The sequence below is a fragment of the Anguilla rostrata genome, chromosome 19 (genome assembly GCF_018555375.3).
Source record: "Anguilla rostrata isolate EN2019 chromosome 19, ASM1855537v3, whole genome shotgun sequence".
NCBI classification, from domain to species: domain Eukaryota; kingdom Metazoa; phylum Chordata; class Actinopteri; order Anguilliformes; family Anguillidae; genus Anguilla; species Anguilla rostrata.
The window spans coordinates 9,160,268-9,169,136 of NC_057951.1; the positions used below are offsets into that span (position 1 = coordinate 9,160,268).

General features: G+C 46.5%; 1 protein-coding gene across 1 annotated transcript in view; it reads right to left on the minus strand.

Moving 5' to 3' along the window:
* LOC135246117 (metabotropic glutamate receptor 3-like) overlaps positions 1-8,583 on the minus strand; it is a 35,734-nt gene extending 27,151 nt beyond the window's left edge. The window contains exon 1 of the mRNA XM_064319646.1: positions 8,367-8,583. The gene's annotated coding sequence lies outside the window, so the exon portion shown is untranslated. The remainder of the gene's footprint in view (positions 1-8,366) is intronic.
* Between the last annotated feature and the right edge of the window lie 286 nt (positions 8,584-8,869).

Genomic DNA, 8,869 nt, shown 5'->3' on the forward strand with positions numbered 1-8,869 from the left:
AATAAAACGGGACATTTTCTGTTAAATTACCCCGTACTGATAGAGATTATAAATGCTTTAGATTGTGCAGCTGTTTCCAGTGCTTATCTGAAGGGAAAAAAACCTTTACGGTTGGCTTGACTGCCTTCATCTAACTTTATGTGCAAAAATGAATGTCTACAGTATAAATATAAATACATATGTGCATGTAATGAGCATTGTATACATACTGGTTCACACATATGATATTAGCAGTTTGTAATAAAGCATAGCACATTTTGAATGCAATCCTTTGCTCCTTTTCACTAAATATCTCTCCCCTTGGAGCTCTGAGTAAAGGTGGTATTTTTTTGCCATATTTTGCAACCGTCCAATATTTCTAAGAAACAGCACCTGCTTTCGATGACCTGCTGTGTTTTCAGAATAATTACCCTCAATATCCCCAATCCTCTGGGTGTTTTAAGCACCTTTGGTTTATGTAAGGTTAATTAATATACTTGATTAAAGATATTGAGTCCGGAGGGAGAACCGGTGCGGGGTGGGGGGTGGGGGGTGGGGTGGGGGGGGCGTACCTCACGGGTCTGAATCTGGCCCGTCACTCAAAGCTTACAGCCAAGGAGCTGATACTGCTATTTCCCCCCTCATTCACTACATTCTCATATTTCTACTTATGCACACACGTATGCGCTGTTATAAAACTAAAATGTTACCTTTTTGCGTAGCATTAGCGTAAATTATTCAAAACTATTATCTAAGCATGTTTGCAGATGAATAAATTACAAGCAGATTTGTATGAGAAATTCAGGGGAAGGAGCCATGTTGCATGCCAGGGTGTATAGACAGAGCTCAGTGGGAAGACACCATTAAATATTTATAAACCACTTCCTAAGTCTCAAAGACCACTGATCCATAAATAGGACACTGACGTATTGAAAGGAGCACAAAAAACTAGCACTAGCACATCTCCGGTTATGTTTCAAATCTTGCGTCGGTTTTGTCAAAACATACAGAGCTCTCACGACCACTTGTGTGTACATGGTTTTCTGCTTCCTTGAAAAAAGGTTAATTGAAAGATATTTTAAAACAATAAAAAAAGTAACCTTATTACATTTGTTACTCCAAAGTTGGGGACAAACTGGTGTTAAATTAAATATTGACCTTAGCTTGAGATCATAATTATGTTTCTATTAGGTCTGAAACCAGTAAATGCACCTTGCGTCTTGGCGTACAATAGAAAACTAAAACTGCTGTTATAGCTGTTTGCAATGTTAATTTGCAGTATATTGCCATTGTTTGCAGTAAACAAGCTATTAAATAAACTTCAGGCAAAAAACTTGGCGGGAGTGGGCAGTGGAGGGTGGGAATCAAAATGAATTAGCTGAGAACAACTGCACCAAATTCCTTACACCTAATAGCTTAGATAGGGTACTTGACAAAAATGCTCAAGGCTAAAATGAGAAGGCAAGCAAATTCTCCGCGATGCAACATGAAGACATATGGAAATATTCCAAATAATGTCAAGAGTTGAACTAGGATTTGCAAGAAAATAGCCCAGGCAGTTGCAGCAAAAAAAATATAAATAAAATAAATAATTTTTAAAAGTCTGGAGAACCTTCTGGGTGCTCCGTGAAGATGGGAGAGAGTTCACAGATGAGAAGACCGATTATCCCGGCACCTTCTGACGGAATAATAGCTCTAAAAAAGTAATGAGGCGAGCTGGCTGGGGAGCCTCGTATTTACGGTGCGGGGGGACGGCCGCCTTTCTGGAGCGGGGCGATAAAACTCCGCCGCGGCTCCTCGGCGTCAGCGCCCGCGCAAGTAAACACACCGCCAAGCGAAAAAAACAAAATGTCTGCTAAAAAAAAATAAAAAGTATTACACAAGTGCACTCACTAGCTGCAGATGCTGGATTGCTGATATGAGGGCGTGTGGAGCATTTTCACACAGCGCCGAGATTAGTTTTTGGCCCTTGCTGTACATAATTTACAAACATGGCTCGATCACTGGAAACTTCTTTTAAGATGTGCAGTACATTATACGGGGCCAGGTTTGGCAAATGATTTCAATAACGAACTTGCACACTGAAGGGCCCAATATTAGCCAACTTTTTCCACATTTCAGGGTGAAATTAAGAGCACGGAATCAAAGAATAAGACGACACGGGGACACAGAGAATCAAAACAGGGACACGGAAGATAAACAAAGTGGGAATCCCGTGTGCTCATCTCCAGGCAGATCAGCTGTCTTTAGTTAGCAGGCCTAGCGACGGCAACAAGCATAACCTGGGCTGATTACCAATTAGCCTCAGCTATGCATGGCTGTGGATGCAGTGAATGCTGTCCAAGGTCCTGAAGGCCTCCCAGGCTTATGGAGAGAGTATGGAGCTCCAGCCAACGAGGAGAAAGACGTCTGCTTCTCCTCCAGAATCACAGCGTAATCTCGCTCAGCGCGCTAAGGCTGGCTGTGGCAGGGTGATGCATGACCGGCCGCAGCGGGTGAGAAAATGCCAGGCTCAGTAGCGCCGCTCCATCGGTCCGCCCGCGAACTGGCCACAGTGGCTGCGCGGCTCGGCTGATGACCTGCAGAGTGAACGAAGTGGCAGCTGTGCACGTCCCAAAACGTAGCCGGGCACGTCCCAGAGGGGTCTGCGCCCCTCCGTAATTTACGGAGGACAAAGGATGCGGCAATGCGAGGGGCCTTCAGTTGCCATTGGGCATTCCAAATTTCCAAAACAACATCTGTTAAAAAAGGTGGATGTCACAGTTCAGGGGTGAAGAACAGAGGAAACACGGTCAGCTGACAGGAAGCAAGGCGGAGTCGCGTGGGAGTTGTAGTCTTCAGGCTGCCTCGGGCCAGCCCTTGCCGTAGGAACTCAGAGCCCAGGACTCGGCTTGGTTGGACCGCGAGACATCGCAGGGCCACAGAGCCGGCCGGCACAGCCTTCGGCGATGCAGCCGTCCAAGAAACTCTGCGGTGGGGGTCTCTGAGGAGGCATAGCTGCGTGCTCTTTGCTCTCTCCGTCGCGTATGAGAGCACATCGGCTGTGCGGCGCTCGGCTTTTTAAGCCTCCACCGGCTGATTAACCTGAACATCCCCCCAGGGCTCCGTGCTTTATGAGAAAATAAAATAGCATGTGGTTGGATGTGGCAAAAATTCATGAATCAGCCAGGCGAGGGACAATGACTTATGAATGTCCTTGGAGCGTTCATCTAAATGCTGTCCACGGGCTTTCTCTCCTGGGGAATCTTTTCCACCTAAAATGTTTGGCAAGTTGCACTGTGGCTTAAACTGCTGGCGTTCGTGAGAGAGAGAACAGCGGTAAGCGCTCTTTAAAAAGAGTCCGCACTTTTGTACGTTCGCTTTCAATGTATGGCTATGGGACAATGGACAAACGTCACGCCATTCTCTGATGCTACTTGACGTGTCAGAAAACGTCAGAATCTTTAAATGGATGATACGACAAGCTGAAGAAGATCAGTGTTGTTACACGCTCTGTGGCTTCTCGATATCAGGAAATCGTAGTCCAATAAAAGAGTACGGTTCTTTTGAGGAAGCGCACAGTGCGCAGGTCTTTCCAGCTGCTCTATTATTCATAACCCCCCCCCCCCCCCACCCTCGCCCCCCCGTACACCCCCAGAGGAAACAGCTGGGTCTCTGCGTTGCCCTTTAAAAGGGCCATCTTACCCCGTTTAAGAAAACCGCTCTCTGCCACCCGCGCGTTTCCCATAAGCCCTGTGTTCCGAAGGGCCTCGTCGTCGCAAACGAAAAACGCGTCGCGCGCGCACGTCTCCTGAAATCCCCACAGCGGTGCTTTCTGAGCTGAGGTACAGCAGGCAAGCACAATGGCTGACGAAGCTGGTAAATGCAAACATGGACGCTGCAGCCTGGTTCAGGCCAGGCTTTCCCTTTCCCTATACCGGCTGCTTCAGAGTCTGGCACTGTAGGCTTACTTCACCACACCTGCCGATTTCAACGATGAACACACCTTCAACCAGAGAGGAGGGAACTAATTAGTGAAATCAGCAGGTTGCAGTGACTTGTCGGAAAAAACGCCGTCGGAAACGCCGTCAGACGACCTAAATAAAAGCGGGCGTATCGATCGCCGTTTGCATGCGGTCTTGTTTTCACATCTCCGGTCTCGGCGCCTGGAGGAGTTACGAGCGCGAGGGGTCAGGCGTCTTTGAACTCACAGGAGAGCGAGAGAGAAGAGAGAGAGAGAGAGAGAGGAGGGGAGGGAGGAGAGAGAGGAGAGAGAGAGAGAGAGAGAGAGAGAGAGAGAGGAGAGAGAGAGAGAGAGAGAGGGAGGAAGAGAGAGAGAGAGAGAGAGAGGGAGAGAGAGAGAGAGAGAGAGAGAGGGAGAGAGAGAGAGGGAGAGAGAGAGAGAGAGGGGGGGAGAGAGAGAGGGAGAGAGAGAGAGGCTGCTCGCTGCTGCAGAGACGGTCCGATAAAAAAGCGAGTTTGCCGGTGATTGTTTTTTTTTACACCTCGTGGGGCAGCAGTGCTTTATTTGGACGCGTTCGGTGCGCTGTACCCTGCGAGCGCCGCTTCATGATGAACGATGTTCCACCGAAAAAAGATGTTACTTAACGGCGCGCCCCGTGCCGGGACTCACACGACCGGTCAGGAGAGGAGCCCAGCGTCCCCAAAAATAATTTTGCGTCCTTTGCCGAACTCGGCCGCCCCTTTTAAGAGCCATCAATAATGCAGCGCCCCTCGCGTCTGCTCGCACGCGGCCGCACGTGGACGGCGGGGAACTCGTCGGCGGCGGCGGGAGAGGCGCGAACCGTCGGCTCGACGAACCAATCGGATCGCGCGGAAACAAAGCCGCGCCCTCATTCGACGCGAGCGCACAGTGCACGGAGAGTGACTCGGAGTGCGCTCTCAGAGTTATCTGAAACAAACATATTCACATTTCTTTTAAGATGACAGAATCGAGAAACGTGTGACGGGCTGTGCAGGCATCGTGTGTGATTTATATAGGTATCCTGGAAACGTCAGCGGGGATTTCAGAACAAACCCTGGCGAGGTGTTCTGATGAATGGTACAAAACACACTGGCTTTCACGAGGGCTGGGATGTTAATGCCCTGTTTGCACAACCGAAACAAAATGCTTCCCCTTTAAATATTGTTTTGCTAAGAAAAGCACTAGACACCTTTTTAGCAGAACACTGTGTACCTCATACACCCACCCAGCACAACATCCAGTGGGTTTCAGTGACCTGCCTGTGGAAAATGAATATAGGCACTGAACAGATGATGGTCTTTAGACCTGATTATTATTTTTTTTGCCTATTGTTGAGAGCCCCAAATTCTTGCATCATTTAGCACAATGCCTAGCTTCATCCTCTCTCGCTCCTCTCTACCGATCGGAAAGAGAGGGAGAAGTAGCTTTGGGAAAAGGACCCTCTCTCTCTCTCTCTCGAGCGTGGATAGCATTAGCAAGCGACGCTCCGGACGGTGTCGGAGAGGCTGTTAAATGGGAATACTTAGGGAATTGTAGCCGCGTCCATTTGAAGGAGAGAAATGACGAGTTCTTTAATGACTGTGCTGCAGCAGCACAGTACTGCTGGCCTGTGTCTTATTCATTAACTTATGCCCTTGCACAGTATAGCTGGCCTGTGTCTTATTCATTAACACCACTCACGCCCTTGCACAGTACTGCTGGCCTGTGTCTTATTCATTAACACCACTCACGCCCTTGCATGCCCTGGCGCTCGAGCCACCTGCTCTTTCCCACCCTTTGCTTCAATACTCTACCATCAGTTATTGGTATCAAGTCAACTTTCCAATTTCATCTGCTGCACAGTAAAATGTCCGGCGTTAATTCAACTCTAACAGTATTAATTCAACTCTAACAGTGTTAATTTGACTCTCAACAGATAGCGTTTGGTCCCACTCTGGAATGTTGGTCCATTCACTTTAAAAGGAATACAACAGCTTGCTTGTGCCTTCATAAGGTGGAGCTTGGGCTGAATAGAAGCGATAAACTCGTACCAGCCACAGCTCAGGTACAGGCTGCCAGACACTGCTAAATGGCTGAATATTCAGTTATTTTACAGAAACGCTGTCACATAGACACTTCACAGTGAAATCGAGCAAAAAAAACCCAGGCATGAACCCGCAGAAAAGCGAGTGACTGAGGGTTAAAAAAAACTCTCCGGTGGGAAGAAAAAGACTGAAACGGTGGTGAGAAAAACCTCCCCAATGGGGAGAAACCTCGGGAGGAACCTGTCGAGGGAGGGGAACGGACGGCAATGCGCCCCATTGCCAGGTCACAACCTGCGTACTTTTCCTTTCAAACGCAGCTCATCAGAATCTCGGACACCTCGCGCAGAAAGTTTTGGCTTGCTTTACCTCAACTGGAAAGCTTGCGGGTTTGAACCTGCAACCTCTGCATTTGAATTCCCTGCCAGTCACTCTCTTCCGGTGCGAGTGGACTTCCACTTCCCATATTAACTCCTTGCAGTATTTATACACAAAGCACAAGCCCTTAGCCCAGGCAGCTAACGTAGCTTGCATCTAACATTCATGGGTATTTACAGAGCTAACGCTATGTAGGCTGCACCAGCTGTGTCACTGGCAGGGGAATCCGCTTCATACTGTGTAACTATCAGACAGGAACTCCTGCTCCTACAACACATTACCAGTCCAAGCAAAGCTACTGTAAAAGCTGAAACATGTAAAACAACCAATCAGTGACAGCTAGTATAAGCACTGATCTTATGATGCAGTCAATTAAAAAGTTATTACAGTATTACTAATGCAGTAAGAACTGGTATATGTATACAGGTACAAATGGTACTGTCTGGTAGACCACTGTATACAAAACCAGAAGTGAGGGTTGTGTAATTGCCATTTCGTCCTTGATTATTTATTTATTTTTGATCATTGATTTTTTTTTTTTAATAATAAAAAAAGCTTTCAAAATTGAACACTCTTCAGCTGCCAGTGAATAACACTGGAACAATCCACAAATAAACAGTGATAATCTACAGACACAAAAACAAGCATTTTGTGTTTTAATCCTGCCCTTGTCTGTAGTGTAGTTCATCATATTTGTGATTTATTTAAACTGTGATTTTCAGTGAGGTGGTGAAACCGTAACATTAGCATCACTTCACCTAGCATCGTGTAGCTGAATTAGAATTCTGTACAGAGACTGAGCTTGTATAAATAATGCATCATTATCGTACATTCAAGAAAACATTCTGAAACATTCAGGTGTAGCGGAGCGCGCATTGTCATTACCGATGCGTGTGAACATTCGGATGCAACTCAATAATGTTCAAATGCACCTTCAATGCACATTTTCATACACGCGGATAGTCCAACCCGTCACATGTCTCCGTGCACTTGTAATTAGACTAGTGTAGTTTTAAAACATTGTACCATTAACGCGACATCATGCAGCGGGATCCAAATGTGTGTCTACAGAACTATTCTGAGCACGCATTCATTGTGTGAAGTGTGCAGAGCAGCAGGCAAATTCCACGAGCTTTTCCTTTTCCAAACGGACACTTTTACAGGCTCAAATATTTCTACTGCCAATAGTATCCGTGTTTCAGTCAGACCAACGATGGTATTCGGGTTCACAGCCCCATGCCGGCCGCAGGTCACTGACACTAACATTTTTTCACTGGAAGTGACACGTGAAAAGGGGGTTTTGAACCCACGGCGTGGGAGCATGACTGTAAACACCCTTGGAGACGTCCAAGTTACCATTGCCATTCGATACGCAGGACAAAAAGGCTTGTCCGCACTTTTACATTCCTTTGTAATCAACAAACAAAGTCCCGTTATATAATGTTTGACAAGCAAATTAAGGCTTTGTATGTTCCTCACTGGACATGCGACCAGAAAAAGGGGCTCGCATTCCATGAATTTATTCGTTGTCCCCCTCTGCTTTGCAGATTATATAACATTCAAAATAACTTCTCTGGGCTGCGGAACTACATCGGATTTCCAGTTCCCAAAATCAGTGCGAATCACGAGGAATCGAGCACATCGCAAGACTGTGAGAATTTTTTAAACTGGCAAATGTTATTATTTTTTTAATCATAAACATTTTCGTATATAACTTGACATGTTGGTTGTATTCCATTAAAGCACACAAATTGCAACAATGATACACGGATCCTACCCCATCTAAATATTTTGTCGACATGTAAAACTGTTTTAAATGCACTGCTTAAATCAAAGAAGAATAGTTTAGAAAATAACCTGGGTTGCTGAACTGTAACTTGCTGCAGTGCGCTCGTGAACTTGGTACACCTAATTTCTTGCACGCGAATGCATATTCAGTTTCCCTGCATCCCCCGCACTTTTTTCCTTTTTCCCCAGCAGTGCAACCCGTTCCCGTTTCTAATATAATGGCAGATTTCACTTACCTTTTACCTTCCTGGTTATTCGCAAGCGAAAATTCTTCCACCGGCTCCGTCTTTTGTCCAGAGTGCGGCCGATGCGTTATAGTTTTGCCGTCTCTTGTGGGGTTTTGGGTGGCCGCACGGGGAAAGCGCTCTGAGCAGAACGGATAGCGCTACCTTCTGTGGGAGCTTCAGTTCAGCAGAGAGAGTGTGAGGGGGAAAATATACCGCGTTGTGAAACGGCCGCGCTCTCCGCCAAAGGATGCTTCTGTAACCTAGCAACAACTATCATTCTTACAGGGATGCCATTTTTTCATTGGATGACCGAAAACAGGCGTAGTCTCCAACAGTTAAGAAGGGTGCGAATTTTATATTGCTGTGAAAAAATCTGCTTGGCACAGACTGTGTCTCGCAACTGCAAATTTTCCCGAGTGTCTTTTTTTGTGGCACATATGAGTTTCCACGGGCAGCTACAACATTCTGAAAAAAAGTGCATTGGGCATTTCGATTATGCGTTGTAACGGTAC